The sequence below is a fragment of the Mustela nivalis genome (assembly GCF_964662115.1).
Source record: "Mustela nivalis genome assembly, chromosome: 8".
Classification (NCBI taxonomy): domain Eukaryota; kingdom Metazoa; phylum Chordata; class Mammalia; order Carnivora; family Mustelidae; genus Mustela; species Mustela nivalis.
The window spans coordinates 2,390,607-2,412,717 of record NC_139027.1 but is presented as its reverse complement, the minus strand read 5'-3'; positions in this window follow the sequence as shown (position 1 = coordinate 2,412,717).

The following is a 22,111-nucleotide window of genomic DNA, read 5'->3' as shown; positions in this document are numbered from 1 at the left end:
AAAACTAATTTTAAGATGTAAAATATTTTCCTGATTAAAGGAGATGTCAGTAAATTTGTTATGGAAGAGAAATGTCTTAATATGATAAATGGAGTACATCTAACACTGGTTTTAAGTATCCTAATTAATGCAAAGCACAGTGGAATTCCTATTAAAATCAGGAACGAAACAACCAGACCCATTATCACTGTTAAAATGCAACATTGCTCTTGAAATTCCAGCCAATGCATCAGGCAAGAAATATAAATACATCCTATAAACAATGCGGAGATCACTATTACACCCAAAAGGTCTGACAGTCAAAATAGAAAGTTTGTAGTTTCAGGGCACCGAAGTGACGCAGGGGTTAAGCCTCTGTCTTTGTCTTAGGTTAAGACCTCAGGGTCCTGGGATGGAGCCCTGCATTGGGCTCTCTGCTCAGTAGGAGCCTGTTTCCCCCACCCCCTCCACCTACTTGTGACCTCTCTCTCTCTCTGTCAAATCAATAAATAAAATCTTTAAAAAATAGGAAGTGTAGTAGTTTCAAATGAGGACTTACTCAAATTTTTAAAAATTCATAAAACCTAAAAAACTACATCCAAATTTCATCTGTTTAAGATTAGATGTGCTACATGAATTGCTTCCAGGCCAGGAACTTACACTGGGTTAGCATTCACTAAAAATAAGCTATCAAAAACAACACAGAGATATGCTTATTAATTATACTTGATTATAAAATAATAAAATAGTATTGAATAAAAATATTAGGATTTTGTCGATACACATTGTTACAAATAGCGAGCCCTTCGTACAGGGCCAGTCACGGTTCTGAGACTGCTCCCATCATAATTTATGTCCACACATTTTTTTCTGTTCGAGACTTAAACAAAGTTCTAGTTCCTTTGATTAGGGTATTTTGTAAGAATTACTGTCACTCTCAACACATACTGGCTAAAGTTATTTGCAAACTTTTACAGGAAATAAAAGCCAAGTCCTTCACTATTTCGAAGCCTGATGCCCCTAGCAGCTTGTCTGACACTCAGCCTTGTCTCCTTGGCAGGCACTGAGCAATGACCCGCTCCCCTGAGGACCACCCCCTCCCCTGCCCCGGTTTGGACAACTGCTCCTCTTGTGTAATATAAAACAATACACTTAGATGGTATAGCGTAACTATTACCGATCTTGTTTCTATTCCCAAAGCTAAGTATGAGTTTTTGTCTCACTAGAAAACTCTAATGTAAATGAATATTTTTTGACTCTTGGAAACCCTTTATTGCACTTATTACTGCCAACTTGTCTGCTGTCATCCCGACCACCAGAACTCCTGTGAAGTCAACGCCTTTATTGAGCAAACTCACTATGAGTTCAGGATCAGACAGAGCTAAATTGATTGACTTGTTTGCTCCAATCTGATGGAGAGTTAATTCATATAATTGCCGTATTTTATCTTGGCTTTGGCTGCTAGGGAAATTGAGCCCACCTAGCACAAGATGGTATGCTACCCACTTCTCTGTGCTGGGTTCACCTGGCTGCTAGTTTCTCTGCCCTCTCCTGCTTCCTTGCACTCTTCCAGCTTCATCAGTTATAGTCTCTCCCTGAGATTTCTTCCTGTGTGCTACCTCAACTTCTCTTCCCAATGACCTAAGCAACGTGCATATATGAACACAGCTTAAAGTTTGCACGTTGGCGTCACATACTGTTTTTTAATTGTCTACCTAGTTTCTTCCCTTCACTCTCAACCATTTCTATCTATCTTTTGCCGGTGTGTCTGTCATTTCCCCGTCAGAATATGCTGATCAAAGGCATAGCCCCAGTAAAGCCACAGACAAACTCCTTCCGTGAAGGTGGGGGTCCTACTCCCAACATGGATTTCGACTCTTATTGCTGACAGCATGGTCCTATGTCTGAAGAAAAGCAAAAAGGAGGACTTTCAGAAAGAACAAATGCAGATCAGCCCTTTGGGGCGTCCAGGTACCCGTGGGATCTTGTGAACTGCTAATTGCTTTAAATACCACTCTTAAAACTGGTCCGGGGATGGTGATTTTGTACAGTGTCTTATTAGCTGAACCGACATCTCCGCTTAAAAAATTGGCAAGAACGCGAAGACCTTGAAGCTTCTTTTGTTATGAGGAAACCAAAATGGAATATTAAATATTTAAAAAGTAGGTCAGACTTAATAAATGCATTTTCAAGTAATCCCGCCTTTAAATTAAGCCGCAGTCTGGAATGGACGGATTTGAAGCGCCGTGCTCACAGCCATACAAGTCCACGCCGGCGCTCCTAGTATGTCAAAATGCTATTTACACAGAAGTAGCTTCGTGCAAATTTACATCCAAAAAGCCACAATAAGGACCCAGAAAATTAAACACCTAATTCTCAGTAGACGCAAATGTGCCGGCAGGCAAGCTGGAGATCATGCCAAGACTTGGTGTCATAAAGTCTGGGAGGCACAGTGACAAGAGAAAGAGGCTGTGACAAACACACACGCACACTGCCACCGAGACGTCAGAATTCCCATCTTGCTCCCACCACGCGATGACAGGATTTTCCCCACTGCATTGAGAATGATGTTTTCCAGCCACTGCTAACAGGCTCCGGAAATGGGGTGGTTTTAATGAAATCCACGCTGGGCTCTGCAATCTTTCAATGCACCAGCTAGGTGGATGTGTATTACACCCTTTTCTCTGTCACTGATTTGGGGACCGTGCTGCTGGCCTGGTTCCATGAAGAACGTCTTGCTGGGGAAGATGGGCGGGCCAGAGCTGTCAGCATCTGTCTCTATTTGAGGCAAAGACCAGAGGACATGGCTGATACTTGTCTCTTGAATAAAGCAGTAATGAACAAGGCACAGATGAACGCTCTATTTAATCTCCATCAATCTGCTCCCAGTGCTTTGCCCTGGGACTGCTTTGCCCAGTGGGAGGGCAATCGGACTGATTCCCAACCATACTAAGTTGTTTTACCAAAAGCACAAGATTCATCCAAGACGAAATAACTCTAGAGATCAATTAGCATACATTTTCTGACTGTGGGGTGCACCTTCGAACACCCAGGGAGTTAGTCTAACCATGGCTTCGAGAAAACCATGATGAAGGCCGGCCCAGATCTACAGAATCTGCGTCACTACAAAATGGGACCCCAGACATCCTGCCGCAAAGTGCGTCCCACGCAGCTCTAGTGCTTCATCCACACGGCGGACATTCTGATTCCAGTCTCTGCCAGACGTGTGGACAAGCGTAAACATCCTTTGCTTGTCTGCTCTGTAAGAAAATTTATTATCTGATACTTTCGACTGCAAAAGGTGGCCTATTTCAATTTCAGAGAACTCCAGTTTTCCTAAAGCAAAAAAAAAATTAAAAAAAAAACAAACAAAAAACCCCCCTGCCACTTTCACTCTTTGGAACCACAGAGAGTACATTTTTATCCCTTTCTGTATTTGAAGGTAAAGTTGTCATTATTATGACTCCATTAAGTTCCTTTTCACAGACGTCTCCGTGTCCTCCTTCTGGTTTCCGGCTGGGTGTCCTCACGAACAGACGGTCCATCAGCACCTGGAATGAACACATGCAGTGGGAAAAGCCCCCTTTGGTTTGATGGCAAAATGTTCTTGGTTACATGTGAGAAAGCAATTCAAAAAGGTTGTCTACACACAAGAGAAAAGTCTTAGAAAAACCCTCACAAGTGATTAGATCTAATATCCACGGAAGTAGTCGATGCAAGACTGTTTTAACCAAGAAGCTCTCATATTACCTGAGCAAGGCCACTTAAAATGCTCTGGTCCTGAATGGAAAAGAATTCCTTTGTCTTGCAAGTTGATTATCCCCGTCTTCACAAACCCTTGCAAACTGTGGATGCATCTGGAAAAGACAGAAATGGTGATCTTTCCCTTGGATCCGTGTGCTATTTTAGGCTAAAGCATGTTAAAAAGTCTAATATCAGTAATGTTCAGTCTTATTTGCATTCACTGTCTCCCCTGCATGTTTAATTTTGATTTTAAAACATTATAGACATTATTTTTTAAATAGCTTAACCTTGAGGAAGCTGTAATAAAACATAAAGTGGGGGAGAAAGTTCTTAATTTGAATTGCAATGCATCTTTCCTTTAACGGTATGATAACAGGAATGTTATGGGATTTGAAGATAAGGCTTGTGTGTCGGAGTTGAATTACTTACTGTTAGTCTTCAAATCTTATCATTTAATCCTAAAATATTTATGTAAATAGGCACAATTATTATTATCACATCATTTTATAGATGTGACTACAAAGTGTCAGAAAGGGTAATAAATTTAAACAATCCAATAAATCGTGCATCTGTATTGATTTTAATTATTTTACCTCCAAATTGATTAATCTTCCCATGTTTTCACATAAGTCAAGATAAGGTACACATTCCTTTTTCTTTCTTTCTTTCTTTCTGTGTTTTTTGGGGGGGAGGGGGTGGTGGTGACACTTTCCGGATGAGAAAGCTACCCCTCCTCCCAAACTCTCAATCAGAGCAAAGGACGATATTTACATGAAATGTGTCTCTACTGAAATTCCTACAAGCTGGATCCACATTGATCCTCTACTAGATTTTGCTTTCTCTCAGCATATATATTCAATTTCCCATACTAGGCTGTTGATGTCCAATGACTTATACAAGAAAAAGAGAGTAACTCTCATTACTTGAGCATGTTCTACACGGCATAAAGCCTCCAACTAGAGGGTGGGGGGTCCACAGTCCTGCAGCGTCAGGGAGAGACGGCTCCCGACAGTGGCTTCAGGAAGGTTCTCTACGAGAGCCTTGCTCACCCGCTGCTCTGACCAACACTCAGCCTCTCACGTTTAACTTAGAACTTCCTCTGCCCCAGCCTTCTGAACTATAATGAGCTTTTCTACATGTTTCATTGGATTTGAGATGCCAGCCACACGGACTCTGCCTCATTCACTGTTCACCTTTGTCGTCCAGGATTCTGGGACTCTGTCTGTACCTTACGGACACTCAGTATCTAGCTAATAATTTCATAAATGAAACAAATGAATGAAAAGACAAACTGGGGACCCCGTGGGGCCGTGGGACTGGGGTCAGGAGGCAAACCCTGTCCGGCCTTTGGCTTTTCCAAGGGACAGCTCACCGTGTGCGACATGAGTGGAAGGACTCGGGCGAGGAAGGAGATACAGACCAGAGACAAGCGTGCTTTCTAGACTTGAAAATGACCCCGCTTAGCCTCGGACAGAAATGACACAACTGAATTCTCTATGAGACGTACACATCCGTCGTCCACTTGTTTGCTTGTTCACTGACACATGCGCGTCTGGGCGCTTCCAGTGCCAGGCAATGTCCCCCACTCGGGAATTCCGCAGGGAATCAAAACAAGGCAACGGTCCTGTCCCTCTCACAGCCTGGTGTTCTCGTTCCTGTTCCGGATCGACATCCACAGAACCCTTCCCAGAAGGGAAATGCAGGTCGGGGTCCTCCGGTGACTCACGCCACCAGGCAGGGCGCAGAGGCACGGGAGGGACGCTGTGGTCTGCTAGGCTGGCAGCTGAAAACAACTCAGTTGCACAAACGTTTCGATTCCAGGGTAGGGGAACGTGTGTGTATTTCAAGAGATCTTTAAAATCAGAGAGAATGAAAATTAAAAATAAGAAGAAAAAATTGCTGACATTTGAACATGGAGTATAAGGCCTGTAGCACAACAAAGCAGCCATTGCTCAGCGTGGGCCGGTGAGGCAAAGGGTCGATCCCTCCGTCCTGAGTGGAAGCTCAGAGGTCATCGGAGGGCTCTGGTCACCAGCGGTTTGCCTTTCCGAGGCCGACCTGAGGGCACGCGGGGCTGGGCAGGGGAGCGTCACGGGCTCCCGCGCGGGCAGGTGCGTGCCTGCGGGCCGGGCCCGTGTGCTCCCCCGGACCGGGCCGGGCCGAGGCCGGGAAGGCAGCGGCTCCGGCCTCGCAGGGAGGGTGGCCGGGCGCAGGCTCTGGGCTGAGCTCCCGACTCCCGCGGTCACTCAAGGAGCCGAAGCTCGGGTGTCGCGGTGGCCGTGGCCCGGAGCGGCTGGCTGCCCACCAAACCCGCTTGCTCGGGGCGCGGATGCGAACGACACGGGGTCTGCGAGTTAACGTGGCGCTTCGGGCTCCGGGTGCGCGCGGAGAGCCGCCGCCCGGGGGACGTTACCTCCTTCTCTCTCTCCGGCCGTCTCTCGTTCGGTTGGAATTTCAAGTTTAGGGACGACGTAGAAGTGACTCCAGCAGCCGTGCGCGGCGCTCGGACAGCGCACGTCGGGCCCGGAGCGAGTCGGCGCGGGGCCCTCGCTGCGAAGGCGGCGGTTTGGGGCCGGTGCGGAGGGGCCCGCTCGGGCCTGTGGGGCGGGACAGCGCAGGCCGCGGGAAGGCGCTGGGAACAGCGGCCGCATCGCCGCGTGCACCGGGCGCGCCTCGCTCGGCTCGGGTCGGGGCGCAGCGCTGGGACCGGAGCGCCGACCTGAGTCCAGGCCGGACGCTCTCCTGCCCAGGGCCGCCGTGCGGAGCCTCCTCGTCCTCACGGACTCCAAAGGCCCCCATCAAACCGCTCAGCGCCACGGTTGCTCATGTTTTCCCATAAAACCTTTGAAGAATTTTGATTTTGGAAAGGGAGGTCAGGTGAGCAGAGGCGCGTGCATCCGAGCCCCTGGCGCCCGGGGCCCCGCACTGCGGACCCGCGCTCCGGACCCCAGAGCCCCGGCTCCGTCCCTTGCCAGCAAGTCAGAAACACGAAGAATGCTCTTCCAGGGGCAATAATCCTGTTCCGCCAGGCATAGGGATTCTGAGAAAGGGAGTCCGTGTCGGCCCCGAGGAGCAAGGCGACCCTCGCCGCTGTCTGTTCTGCGCATCCGTTCCTAACCACAGCGAAGTCAGACTGGCAGGAAACGAACCTCAAAGCTTCTCTCGCCGAGAAACCATCCGTGCTGCTTCGGAACCAGAACTTCCCCACAATTCAGTGTCAAGAGTCTTCGTATCAGAAATTATAGGGAGATCTTAAAAAGGAAATGTCTATCCTGATCCTGCCCAATATTTGCAAACATTAATACCACTTTTTTTTTTTTTTTTTTTCCTAGCAGAGAGATCACTCGTCTGCAAGAAGGAAAGCCCATAGCCCAGTTCTTTCGCTAATCATTACGTAGTTGCAAAAATTCTGAAAAATCACTCCTCGGCTCCTTAACCTGACTCCCGCATTTGTAATGTACAAGCGTTACTTCAGATTTTTGCAGCTCTAAGACACTAGTAAAATAACTTAGAACCCGTGAACCTACATGTGAACAATGATAATAACATAATACCATTTGCCACATGCCGGGGAGTGTGCAAAATACCTAATAAGCACCACTCCACTTACTTTCCACACAAATCATACAAAATACCTTTAGCTCTGCTCTAAGATGACAAAATGGAGGCCTGGAGAGATTAAGTGACTTATTCAAAAGGACAGGGTCTACTCGTTGGCACTGCTTGGTTGGAATCCAAATCCGCCTGAATCCAAAGATTTCGCAGAGAGGCATCCAGCTGTCTCCCTGAGGTATTCGGAAGCCGAGGAGTGTTTTCAAGGTAGTTGTTTTCCAATACACTGGTTTGTTTTTTAAGATTTTATTTTTTATTTGAGACGGTGGGGGGGGGGAGAGCGCAAGCATGAGCAGGGGGGAATGGACAGAGGGAGAAGCAGGCCCGGCGTTGAGGGGAAAGCAGGATGTGGGGCTCGATCCCAGGACCCTGAGACCATGACCTGAGCTGAAGGCAGATACTTAACCCACTGAGCCACCCAGGTGCTCCTAAAACTGATGTGTATTCTTTAAGATATTTTGAATTGTGCACTCACCTGTACCTCCAAAACAAATAATACATTATATGTTAATTTAAAAAAAAGATGTTTTGAATTGTGGCAACTTTGATATTTGAAAATAATAAAAATAAATGAATACATACTCACTTCTCAGCAAATTCTAAAAATAGCAGCCCTAAAATGATTCTACATATGGAGCCCCAGGGTTCATTATCGGCCATCTACTCAACACCGGGGACCGTATGATGGGATCTTAATCCCCCCAGCAGCACTACAAAGTAATTACTGAAATTTAAAAGAAAAGAAAACTGAGACATAACTGGAATAAATGAGACATAGCTGGAGGGAGCTGCTAGAGAAAGGAGCCCAGCGTGGCACTTTGTGATTATTACTTTCTTTTTTTTAAACTATGCTTCATTTTCTTGAGGAGTTCGAGATTTAAAATATAGAAAATTTGAACATAAAAAACTATAGAAAAATTGAGAAAAGAGCACAGAGTTTTTCCATAGAAGGACTCATGGAGTTCCCACTTTATTAACATCTTATACGTGTGTCTGTAACGATGAATGATGTGATCTTGACAAATTGTTATCAACCAAAATCCACAGTTTGTTCAGATTTCCTTAGTTTTTACCTAATTGACTTTTTTCTGTTCAGAATCTCATCAGCACTACGTGTTATATTTGGTTGCTGTGTCTCTTTAAGCTCCTTCTGGTTGAGATGGTTTTTCATGCTTTCTCTTGGTTTTTGTGAACTTGACAGTTTTGAGGAATACTGGTCAGGTGGGCTTTTCCTCTGTTAAAACTGGCCTGTTGTTTTACTCATGGCTGGATTTGGGGTTATGGGATTTAAGGAGTGAGATCGCAGAAAGCAAGTGCATTTTTGTCCTGTGATATCAAGGGCATGTGACCGACCGCGTTCGTGGCGGTCGTTGATTTAGAGCACTGCATGCAGTAGTGTCTGTCTGGTCTTGATGCCCCTCACCTGCCACAGCAACTTCCGATGTCCTTTTTGGAGGGAAGTCCCTATGTGTGGCTCACACTTGAAGAGTGGAGGGTTATGTTCTGTCACCTATAGGGAAGAAAAAATATATATGTTTAAATATATTGTTTGGAATTCTCTGTGGGAAGTTGATTTCTCCTCCCTCATTTGTTAGTTGGAAATCATTTATGTCAGTATGGACTCATGGATATTTATGTTATACTTGGAGTCAGAGCCCAACACCACCTTATTTATTATTCCAGCTTTGTCCGACTGGAGCTCAGTGGGGGTTGGTGGCGTTCCCCCTGAGCTCTCCCCACTTTCTGGCATTGCCATGTGCTTGTCCTGCTTACTTCCTGGCCCACTCCTAGAATTAGCCATTTCTCCAAGAAGCTTTGGTTCCCTTTATTGGTGAAGGGTGTTGGAAACCAAGATCTGGGCACTAGATAGACTCAGAAGGCTGAAGTGCTATTTCCTTATTTCAGAGCTGACAGAGCAAGGGGTTATTTCTGTGTATATTAACCTGAGCAGATAGAAAGAGCTGTGCATGCCACTATCTGGAGCTAAGTTCTGCTCTCTCTGAGTTCTGATAGGATGTCTCCAACCATCCTATCCATCACCACATGCATCCTTTCAACCCCTCCCTTGCTTATCTGCAGACACCCTCAAGGAAGGATCTGGATCTGACCACCTGCCACCCATGTCCTTCTTCATTCCCTTCCAACACACACACACACACAAACACACACACACACACACGCATACACACATACACACAGCACCATGAAGGCTGTTTTCGAGTTCCCTGTGGGAAACCACTCGAACAGCTAGGAGACAGTGCTTATGTGCAGTTTCTCTTCCTTTGCACTCACATAGCCACTCACTCCCAAAGTTATGTGGGCCAGCACTCTCCCCCATGCCTTCTTCACTGAGCTTTTGTTTAATTATTTGCAAAAACATGGGAATCTTGTCACAGTCTGCATTCCTTCCCAGAATCCCTCAGCCTCCCAAATTACTTATATCTTAAATTATGTACAGAGTGAGGTTCATTCTTTGTGGTGTACAATTCTATGCCTTTGGGCAAATGCAGTGTCATGTACCCACCATAAGACAGGCATACAGATTAGTTACACCACCCTAAAAATCCCCAGTGCTCACCCCTTCCTGTCTATGCTCTCCTCCTTAACACCTGCCACCTGATAATGTGTCATAAAATTGGCCTCATAGAGTACACAGCCTTTTCCAACTGGCTTCTTTCACTTAGTCACGTGCATTTCCAATTTCACTGTGTATCCATTTGCCCTCTGGATAGCTTTTTTTTTTTTTTTAAGATTTTATTTATTTGACAGACATAGATCACAAGTAGGCAGAGAGGCAGGCAGAGAGAGAGGAGGAAGCAGGCTCCCCGCGGAGCAGAGAGCCCGATGCAGGACTCGATCCCAGGACCCTGAGATCATGACCTGAGCCGAAGGCAGCGGCTTAACCCACCGAGCCACCCAGGCGCCCTGGATAGCTTATTTGATCCAAATAGCTAGTTCTCTGAATAATTTTCTTATAATTTTTAATCAAATATGAATTTTTAAGTATTCTCTCAGAGCCTGTGGTTTGTCTTCAATTCTCTTAACTTTGAAAAACCAGAAGTTTTAAATTTTAATAAAGTCCAATTATCTTTTTTTTTTCTTTCAAGTATCATACTTTTGATGTTTCATCTTGTATCTACCAAGGCCTACTTTTTTTTTTTAATGTTTTATAGTTTTGCATTTTTATATTTAGGTGTCTCAAAGTAAATTTTGTGAATGGTGTAAAGTCTGAATTGATTTTTTTTTTTTTTGGTTTTTTGGTTTATGGACATTTATTAGTTCTAACACCATGAAAAGACCATTTTTTCTCTATTGAATTGCCTTAGCACCGCTGTCAAAGAGCATTTGAGTACATCTGTGTTAGGTTTATCTCAGAGCTCGCTATCCTGTCTTGTTGATCAATGCTTCCTTGCTTTGTTTTTTTCCGCCATCAACACTGTGCTGTCTTGAGCACAGTGGACTTACAGTTGGTCTTAAATGTGGGTAGTGTCAGCCTTCCGTTCATTTTTCCTTTTTCAGTATGGTGGGCTATTCTGCGTCTCTAGCCTTCCCATATAAATTTTCTAACCAGTTTGTCAGTGTTTACAAAATAGCTTGCTGGGATTTTGATTGGAATTACATTGACTCTACAGGTCGATTTGGAAAAAATTGACATTTCAACAATATTGGGTCTTACAATCTATAAACTATCTTTCAATCTATTTAGGTTCCTGAGTGTTTAGGCACATTATTTTCTCTTGATGAATTGACACATTTATCACCATTCAATAACCTTCTATACCTCTGAAAGTGATTTGCTCTGAAATTGCATTTGTCAAATATTAATACAGACCCTCTAGCTTCTTTGAGTGTTCTTACTGTGTGACATCTTTTCCACCCGATGTCATTTAACCCGGTACTGTGTTTACAATGTGTCACATTTCTTCTAAGCAGCATGCAGCTGGGCCTTGCTCAGCATCCAAACTGACCGTCTCTGGTTTTTCCTTGACCGAGGCGTTTAGTCTCATTACACTGATGTAATTGCATATTCTTATTTTTTTCTTATTTCCATTTTTTATTCTTTTTTTTTAAACTTTACTTTTCTGTTTTGAATATTTTTAAATTTCTTTTTCTCTATAACTATTTTTTTTTTTTAATACATTGACCATTAAGACTCTTATCGACATTTTTTCCCCCTCTAGGATTCAGGTGTGAACCCGGAGGTCAAAGACTGGAGAAAATCTGAGTGAGACGCACAAAACTATATTGACATTCATGTGTCCGTTTTGTCAAAGGTATCGTTCCTCAGAGCAAACATGTATATGCAGATGGTGGATTTCCTGAAGGTCACAGGGTCATGTGTGCATGTGAAACAAGGGTCACTTTGCTCTTCCTACATTTTTCCAGATGTCACCTGAAACATATGAATTACTGTTTAACAAAATTAACTCAGATTATATAGACGTAGTCCTGGTGAAACATATCTTTAAGATGCAATTATATTTTTTTCAAATAAACTTCTTATAAATCATTTTGCAGAATATATGTTTGCTATGTTGTGACTCTATCCCATGACAAAAACATCTAGGAATAGTGACAATATTTTGCATTATCAAGCTCACATGACCGTCTAACATTCTATTTAAGGATGTGATTATGTTCCATGTAGAGAAATGCATTACAGCTCAGAGGAGTTAAGATGAGTTGGAAGCAGGTGGGTTTCCTCTCATGCAGGAGAATAATGATTTATAAAGTGGCCGTGGGGATATATATAAAGGAATGCCAGAATTATTAGAAAGGTCTTCCATTTCATTATTTCCAGAGACTTTATCTGCTTTATTCTTGTTACATATAAGAAACATTGCCTATCTTTACAGAAAGCATCAACAACAAACAACCACTTTGAAATTCAGTTCTAAACAGATGTGAAATGGAAAAAAAAAATCCTTGGGGAATATGTGTGCATAAAATTTGGCATGCTAATATTTCTGTGGGAATGCACTTTCAATATTTTTTTCATAAAGAAGCAATCTCCACATTCTACCAACCAGCATGTGAGGTGATCACCATGGAGGAGAAAACTGGGTAGTTTTTTAAATGATTTGACCCTAAAATCCCTGCTGTGGAAGGCTTGAATTATCCAGACTGGCTCTTCTGGAAACTGCTGATCAGATTAGACGCCCATCTTCCTGACAAAGGAGGCTTCTGGAGTTGGGGCAGCTGTCTGTGCGACTGGATTGTCGATTGTGGTCTGCTCCCCTCCCTACCCCTGCCACACATACCACATTCACACCCACAGCTCCTCTTGCTTTGCATCAGTCGCCTCAATATTTAAGCACAGGGGAGAACATGAAACCGGCATTTGCTCTGATGGAGCACTGTTGCTGGCTGTGAGAGACGTGGACTGAGACTAGATTACAAATGGAAAGGATTAATTATCAAACCCCCACTGCAGAGCAGGGGGCCTGGACTTGCCTTTTTACAAGAAAAGGTGACTATGCCACCTCACACAGGGCCTGGCAGAGCCCCTTTCCCTTCAACGTTTGTACAGATTTTTATTCAGAGAAAACAATTTGAGGGTTGTTAACAGAAATGCAGCCAATGAGGCCCAAAGAGAGAATAAAAGTAAACATAATCAGAAGAGAATTGGAGTAACCACTTTCTCTGAATACATTTCTTTTTAATATAATGTTTATTTAAATATCCTGCTTGTGCCAATCTCCTGATTATAACCCAAATAATTCATCTGTGTTCACTTTAAGATGGTATTGGAAGATATGTAACACTTTATTAGGATACTGTGAAATGGCACCTGGGAGGTTAAAACTCTATACTTTTGTTTGTTCTAGTGACTCTCTAAGGGACTAATTAGAGGGAACTTTGGATTTCTTATGCTTTTCCAAAATCGTGTGTATATTCTCAAGTGGACTTTAGAAAACTGTTTGAATTGGGAGAATTCTATGTTTCAGCTTTTAAATAAATCAATGCTCTGATAAAAAGCAGAATTGATTTAGATGTTAATATATACAAATGAAATTTGAGGCCGTATGAAAATACAGAGAAAAGCATTGACTTGGCATTTTCATTGAGAGAGGAAATCACAGGTGAGTAGAATCCTGGGTCTGCGTTTGAATGGACCTTTCTCCTCATCATACCCACACAGGGAAAAACTAGAAGACAGGGTGGAAATTTCTTCACAGCTTTTTTTTTTTTTTTTCTACAACTTACTATGTTGATTCTGCAAAACCTGTTACAAGATGTGAAGAGGATTAAATTTACATCTATTAATATACAACAATGAAAATTTAATTAAGTCAATTTGCATCATAGAAATAAATCATGGGCCATATGATGTATTTTAAGCTAGTATTTTGGCATTATGTTTCCTGGAGGCCAAGAAAAGAAAATGACCACATGCACACTTACCAAGTTCCTATTTTCTAACTAAAGAGAGAAAAGCAGATTCTCTGAAAACTGGAAAAGTTTACATGGAGTCAAAACCTTCAAGATATTTCTCACATGGGCTTTACAAAGGGGTAATGAAATATCACAGAGTGAGCAAATATAATATTGTAGAAAAGGAAAGAAAATGATACTAAGTAAAAGCTAGGAATGTAATTTGAATGCCTCCATTATTGACTTTATTTTTGTGAGAGTTTGAACTAAATAGACCTGTTTAACTTTCTTATTCCAGGATGGGCAATGTCCCATAGCATGCCACCCTGAATAAAAATTTTCTGGAGGAAGCATTCGACTTTGTAGCTACAGGAAATTTTTAAACATTAGTTGCTTAGTTGTTCGGACTTGCCAGGTTTGTGTTTGAGCTAGGATACACATACTTAGTATTCTCTAAGTATACAATGCATCTCAGAAGTGATGCTTACAGTTCTGGTTCTGGAAAAGAAGGAGTAAGCACATTTTATCCAGTCCTTTCGACTGAATGCACCCATGAAACTGGAACAAATCCCTGAAGCAGCTATTTGAGAATGCTATAAAGCAAATAGTAGCAGGTGTGTTGGAGAAGAACCCTGGGATTTGAAGTTCTACCCAGCTAGAGGTGAGTTTAATGTTTTGTTTTTGTTTTTGTTTTTAAGATTTTATTTATTTATTTGACACAAAGAGAGATCACAAGTAGGTAGAGAGGCAGGCGGAGAGAGGAGGAGGAAGCAGGCTCCCATCAGGACCCTGGGATCATGACCTGAGCGGAAGGCAGAGGCCTTAACTCACTGAGCCACCCCAGTGCCCCTAATGTTTTGTTTTTGTTTTTGTTTCTTGGGGCTTGTTTGTTTGTTTGTTTGTTTTTCCTTTTTTGGATTTCCCAGCCTTGAATCAAGATGTAGAAATCCAAAAGTGAGCACTGAAGAGGAAAGAGAGTTCAGGATGTGAGGAGAGGGAGGGTGACTCCTTGGCTGGGAGAGCTTCTATGGGGCGGGCAGCATGTGCAACTCTGAGGAAGGGAAGGACGGCTCCTCTCCACTCGGAGGGGGTGGAGCTCGATGGAGAAGGGCAATCCTGCTGCTTATTTTCTTCTCCGTGTTCACAGGGCTTGGAGTCAGATGTGGGTACAGCTGTAGTAAGTGTGGCAAAGCAGGAAACTCAAGTCCCGAGCTGATGGCTGAGGAGCAAAGGGAGGTCTCGGGAAATCAGAGAGGACCAGAGAGACTGTGAGGTAAAGGCAACGTGGCGAGCCTCCTGCAGCGCTGGGGAGCTGAGCTGAGCAAAGGGTAAACAGCCTTCCAGGCCTTGAACACTGGATGACACACCCTGGGGAAGACCTGAACAGAGCTCTCCAGGCTTTGAAAGTTGAGCCCAGCTGTGGGGCCACAACCACTGATGGTGGGAAGAGCGCGTGATCTGAAAGCAAGCCAGTCAGCGGCCTACTAAATTACTAATGCCAACAGTGAACAGGTCCCGTAGTCTTACGTGGTAATACTGGAAATGTGCAGGACACAATTTGAAGGTGTTCATGAGAGGACAAAAGCCCAAATATCTCAATTCATACAAAAGACAATCGATCAACAGATGCCAGTGATGGGATGATGAAGCTGCTGAGAGTGTGAAGCAAGGTCGTTCCACCAGCTCCTACGAAGTGCTCAGAAGGGCTCCTGGAGCACCGCTGAAACAATACGGACCTTAACAAGCCTGAGCAGAATAAACAAAAAATGCGCATCAGGAACAAACAATCGGAAAATGTAGAAATTAAAAACGTCATGATATAAAAACTCACTGGAGGGCCTTGGTAGAATAACGGGTACATAAATAAGAGGAGAGGAAAGCGAAGAGCAATATTAGCTCCAAAGAAAAGTAAACAGAGCGTCAGTGACCTCTGGGATAAGGGAAGCAGATAAGCCACGTGCGTCTCAGAGTCTCGAGAGAAGGGGAAGTGCAGTGCCAAGCCACTGTGTTGACGAAATCACGACGGAAAATCTCCCAAACCTGGTGAAAGATGTAAACATATGGATAAGTGCTGCTCATTGATTCCAAACAGACAAAATCAAAAGGAGCCCATGGCCAGATGCACTGAAATCAAATGGCCTAAAACTAAAGTCACATTAAAAAAATCACCAAAGCAGAGCAAGAAAGCGGGTCTGTTATTTTCAGGGCATGATAACCTCAGTGTCTACATGTTTCTTGTCACCGACCTTGGAGGGCAAAATAGTCAAAGTACTGAGGAAAAGAATTACAAGCCCAAAATTCTGTGTCTAGCAAAAGTATCCTTCAGGAATGACTAGGAGAGAAAGGCATGCTTAATCAAGAAAGACTAACTGAGTTCACCGAGTGAAGGTCATTCTGTGAGTATTGCTAAAGATGGTCCTCACTTAGGGGAAAGGACACAGTAGGAAGTTGGGAAGCCGGAGAGAGAAAAGCAGTGAGTATGGTGGCTCTCGGGGGGAAAATACAATCTGTCCTTCTTTCATTGTGTTCTTCCAAATAAGTTTGGAGATTGAAAACAAATAAATATAACATTGTTTGATATGATGGCCCAGGTATGTAAAGGTAATATATATGACACCCCAAATGTGTCACATGTGCTATTTAAGGTAAAAAGACCTATGTGACAGCAAGGTTTATGCACTGCATTGAAAGTGGTAAAATATCAATTCTAAATAAACTGGAAAGTATGTATTTGTATTGCAATCACAAAATAAAACATTAAACATGTACAAATAGAAATAGTAAAAAAAATAACATATAAATAAAATGGAATTACCCAAATAAGATCAAATAACTCAAAAGACGGAAAAGAAAATAACAGGCAAAACACAAAGAGAAAACAAAATGAATATAAAAATGGTAGACCTGGGTCCAATTGTATCAATAATTGTGGGAGGCCGCATTAAGGCTTGAGACAAGGACCAAACCAGGCCCTGACTTGTGCCTCCTTTAAAGGCTGAATAGCCAAACAAAAGACTTAGGTCGATAAAGTCGAGTAACACTGAGAAAGGGTCTGTGCTACGTGTTGTGCGCTCGCCTACGTGACTTCCCACACGCTTGCTAAACAACTGAGAACAATTCAGTTGAGGTCATAAGTTCATGGCTGGTCCTTGCTGCCTTAGTACAGCCCATAAATTACTTTCAGTTTTGCTGTATCAATACAGAACAATTGTACTGGCATCAGCCGTCTGGCTTACGAGGTCTGCTTATAGTTAAGTGTGAAACTTATTACAGGAACTCATGGTTGTTTAACTAGACACAGGTGTATTGCTTCTCCTAGTATCACTACATATATGGCCTTAATGCTTTGAATAAACTCAGCACTGCTGGACATCCTTCTCCGTGTTCCTCCCGCCCCCATCTCTCTGCGTCTTGAGTTCTTTTCTTCATCCTCTTACCCTCACGTTCGCGACAAATAATGCATTAAAGATAAGTCATCTGACTATCCTAATTGAAATGCAGATTATACCGAAATAGATTTTCTAAAACGACCCAACTACTTGCTATCTACAAGAAGCTTACTTCAAATATGTTGACAAAGTAGGTTAAAAATCAACAGATAGAAAAAGATACATCATCTAAAAACAAAGCATATGTAATATATAGAGTGCCTGTATTTACATTGGACAAAGTGGACTTAAAAACACAGAAAAGTGGCCGGTGAGCCACCCTGGGGACTCAGTCATTAAGCATCGCCTTGAGTTGAGGTCATGATCCTGGGGGTCCTGGGATGGAGCCCCACAATGGGGGTCCCTGCTCCCTCTTCTGGGAGGGTTCCTGCTTCTCCCTCTTCTGCTGCCCCTGCTTATATGCTCTTTCTCTTGCTCACTCTCTGTCAAATAAATAATAAATACTTTTAAAATACAGAAGATTGTTACAGGTATGTGAGTACGTCACACAAGGAGGGAGCACTAGTTTTACAGAAAGACATGACCATCCAAAGTTTATGTGTGTCGAGCCAAAGAATAATAAAGAAAGAAAGAATAATAAAGGCCCGAAGATCATGAAAAGAAACAAGTCATGGAATGGAAAACAAGTAGCCATGTGTATCACTTCATTCAGAGACTTCCAATTCCTTTTCTTGTGATGGAAGGATTGGTAAGCGGGAAATCAGCAAGGGTCTGGAAGCCAGTGCCACCAAATTCCACGGATATAGAACACTTGACACAAAGGCAGCAGAAGACAAGTTTTTTTCAAGAGCCCATGAGGCATTTGCTGAGAAATATCCTGTCTGTCATCAGAAAACAAACTAGACAAATTTCAAAGGACTGAAATTACCTCGAGTATTTTTTATTACTATAACTGATTAAAAGAAAAAATAAATTGATAACAGAAAAATAGTCAAAACCATCTCCCAGTGTTCAAAAATGGAATGGACATTGGGGAAGGTATGTGCTTGGGTGAGTGCTGTGAAGTGTGTAAACCTGGTGATTCACAGACCTGTACCCCTGGGGATAAAAATATATGTTTATAAAAAATAAAAAATAAATAAATAAATAAATAAATAAAATGGATCTTATCAAGATTTGAACATTAAAAAAAAAATTGAATAGCAGATTTCTACAAAATCAGTGGGTAAAAGAGGAAGCCTCTAGGAAACTATTTTTAAAGGTATCTCAACCACAAATGAAAATGCAGCACACAGTTGATGTGATGGCCAAGGAACTGTCTGGAGACTCAAGGCTTCCCACGTTCCTGTGAGAACAGAAGGACCCAGATCCGTCACTTATACCTCTACCTTGGGAACGTCGAAACGGGTATGCAAAATAGACCCAAATCATGTAGCAGGAGGACAGCAATGAATACCAAAGCAGGAAACAATAGAGAAAATCAAGCAAACCAGAGCTGGTTCTCTGAACAAACCGATGAAGCTGATAAACTCTTGTGAGGGTAACCAAGAAAAGAGAGAAGACAAGCAAACACATTACCAATATAAGAAACAACGAAGGGTATCCCTACAGCTTGCAATAGAAGTAAAACACATTAGAATTTTAGTAGAAGGTTATGAAATACTCTATGGATTTTAATCTGACAACTTGGAAAAATAGGCCAATTCTTCAAAAAAACACAGATTAACAAAACCTACCCAATAATATAGAAAGATAACATGGATAGCCCCTAATTATTAGATGTATTTAATTGTAGTTAAATGTACCACTCTCCCCACATCACTGAGAAACACACACACACACACACACATGCATGCACGCACACTCTAGGTTCACTGGTGAATCTTACCAAGGGTTTAAAGAAGTAATACAAATTCTATAGGATCTGTTCTAAGTGATAACAGAATAACAAGAGATAACAATTTTTATTACCAGTGTCACTCTCATATCAAAATCAAAGACGCTACAAGAAAAGAAAACCAAATCCCAGAGTCACAAACCTGTAATACAATATTAGCAAATCCATTTCCTTAATATGCAGTATCATCGTGACCTGAGAATTTAAGGTCTGTGCGTGGTTCTGTGTGTACCAGTGAAACGTTATCATCCATGAGGAGAAAGTCCCCGAAACGCAGCGCAGACAGACACTCACCTTCTCCTCTCTCGGTAGTGCTGGTTAGAGGCCTCTCGGTTAAAGGGACCAAGCCTTCCTGCCTCTCGGTTAAAGTGACCAAGCCTTCCTCACAACTCTAATTTCCTTTTCCTCCTACCCCATCGTCTGCCCAGCCTGAAGCACGTCTTCCACCCTGGAAGTAGGTAGTAAACTAGACCTGACTTCTGACTGTGCGGACGTTCGCTGAGTCACTGCTGCTGGTGCGCATCTCATGAACACGTTTGAAAAAGCAAAACAAAAGCGATTCCTTGAACAAACTGTCAAGAAAATACTTAACCACTTCTGATGTGGTCCTTTTTGAAAACTCTCCGTAGCCTTTCCTCGGGCTCCGATCCCGGCATGGTGACAAGTCCCTAGGGATATTAAAAACGTGAATCACACTTGTTCTCAGAACCAAGCCATGTAGAAGTATAATTTCGAAGGCTCCCAAATGCACGCGTATGTAAAACCCTGCACCAGTACAGAGGAAGGAGACACAGCCTTCGGCTAGAAATTTAAATCCCCAAATCTCTTTATGTTTGCTATTCATTCAAAAAGCATTGATTGGCCATTTTGTGCCAGGTTTTAAGATACCTACTGGATATACAAGGCTTATCAGTGCGTTTATTCTGTTATTCAACACACATTTGCCAAGTGCTTACTATTTTCCGGGCTCACAGACGGTACTCTGCAGAGGCAGACAGAAGCCCATACCAGGGTCAGAAGCACCCAAACAAGAGCTCACACTGCGGGTTGTGGGGAATTCAGGGAGACTCTGTGCCCTCGGTCCTGCAGGTCAGGGCTTGCTTCCGGAGGACTCTCCCCTGGCCCAAGCAGAGAGGATGAGCAGCCTGTCAGGGACACAGGGCTGAGGAGATGTCCGGGAAGAAGCGTCCTGTCCAAAGCTACATGGATGAGGTCGTGCGGCACACCTGAAGAAAAAAATAAAAAATTGGAGAAGCACCTGGGGGGCTCAGTCGATTAAATGTCTGCCTCCGGCTCGGGTCATGATCCCAGGGTCCTGGTGTGGAGCCCTGCATGGGGCTCCCTGTTCAGTGGGGAGCTGGCGTCTCCCTCTCCGCGCTGTTCCTGTTCTCTCTCGCTATCTCTGTCTCTGTCTCTCAAATAAATAAATAAAATCTAAAAGAAGAAGAAGAAGAAAAGAAAGGAAAGGAAAGGGGAAAGGAGGGGAGGGGAGGGGAAAGGAGGGGAGGGGAGGGGAGGGGAGGGGAAAGGAGGGGAGGGGAGGGGAGGGGAGGGGGCAAGCTCCAAGTTTCGTTCCGGGCGGAGGAGGTCGTGAGAGCCGCAGGTGCCGGGGTCGCTGGGACCGGAGAGTGAGGACCACAGACCTCGGAGCAGTGGTGTTGTTATTCCAGTAGCTGCTGACGACCTTTAAGCCGCTGAGCAACTGCACAGGTTTGCAAGCGGGAAGAATCGCAGTTATTTACAGGGACGGGGAACCCCAATGGGGAGCAGAGACCTTCCCCCCAGGAAACTCAGAGTCCCCAGTTAGAGGTTTTTTTCTTTCATCTGCCACTCTTGGAAGATGGTTGGACCAACGGACCATATTTTGTTTATATTCTTCATTAGGTCACACTCCTTTGAAGCCTGAGACCCTACCACCCTCTTGTAGGTCCTCATTAGGGTCGGGAAGGTAAGACACACGACAGAACCACGCGGCTGCGGGTGCAGAGCTGAAGGCCCGTCCGGCACCTAGACAGACAGCACGGCTCCCTGGCGCGGCCTCCTCACCGCGGTGCCCTGGCCACACCACCCACACCCGCCACCACGGCTACACCCGCCGAACCCAGATCCAGGGGTACTGCAGGAACCGGAGTCTCGTTTTTTGTTTTTTGTTTTTTTTTTTGGTCTGGTTTTTTTTTTTTTTTTTTAGTTTTAATTTATTATTTCAGAGAGAGCAAAAGTTAGAGTGAACATGAGCAGGAGAAGGGGCAGAGAGAAAGGAAGAAGCAGTCTCCCCATGGCACAGGGGACACAGGGCTCAATCCCAAGTCCCTGAGATCATGTCCTGAGCTGAAGAAGACAGACGCTTCGCCGACCGAGCCACCGGGGCGGCCCCAGGGCAGCGTTATGAACAGGACCCCGAACTGCACACCTGGGAGCTGGGCAGGTAAGTCGGTCCGTGCAGGCTCACGTGCTGGAGAGCTGAACAGCAGCCAAGGGCGAGCTGCCCACAAAAGCAAACTGAAACGCAGGTGCGTCTGGCAAACGCTGTGCTGGATGCAAGAACTCAGACAGGAAAAGGAACTTACTGATTATTTATTTTTTATAAGGTTATAAAAACACTGGCAAAATGACCGGAAGTACTTAAGATTCACGCTTCGCTGGTAACACTACAAGGGGAAGCAGGAACATTATAAGGAAAAGAAAGTTCCGTAGTCGATGAGTTGTTGACCCCGTGGGAGTGGGACGGGAAGACGCCGGGTGCGGGAGGAGGACGGTCTCTGAGCTGAGGACCGTGCGCGGCCCCCGTGCCAGGTGTGGGGGCATCACTGACATCGCCATGTGAGAGCCGCTGCGTTATCGACGTCCGCTCGTGCTCTCCCGAGGAATCTGTAGATTATGGTTTACGGAATGGTATGTTTATCTCATGCAGGGTTGGGGGGAAAGCAAGGTTGTTGTTGTTGTTGTTGTTTTCCCTCCCTATTTATAAGTTTCTTTCAGCAGAATTACTGATTTTACTCATCAGAACGACAGCCTGCCAGAGGAGGATCGCCCCATCTTCTGGAACACTGTACCGTCCTGGCTTCGGAGTCTGGATGCATCAGGGGACCCGGGTCTCTGCCCGACCAGCTCTCCG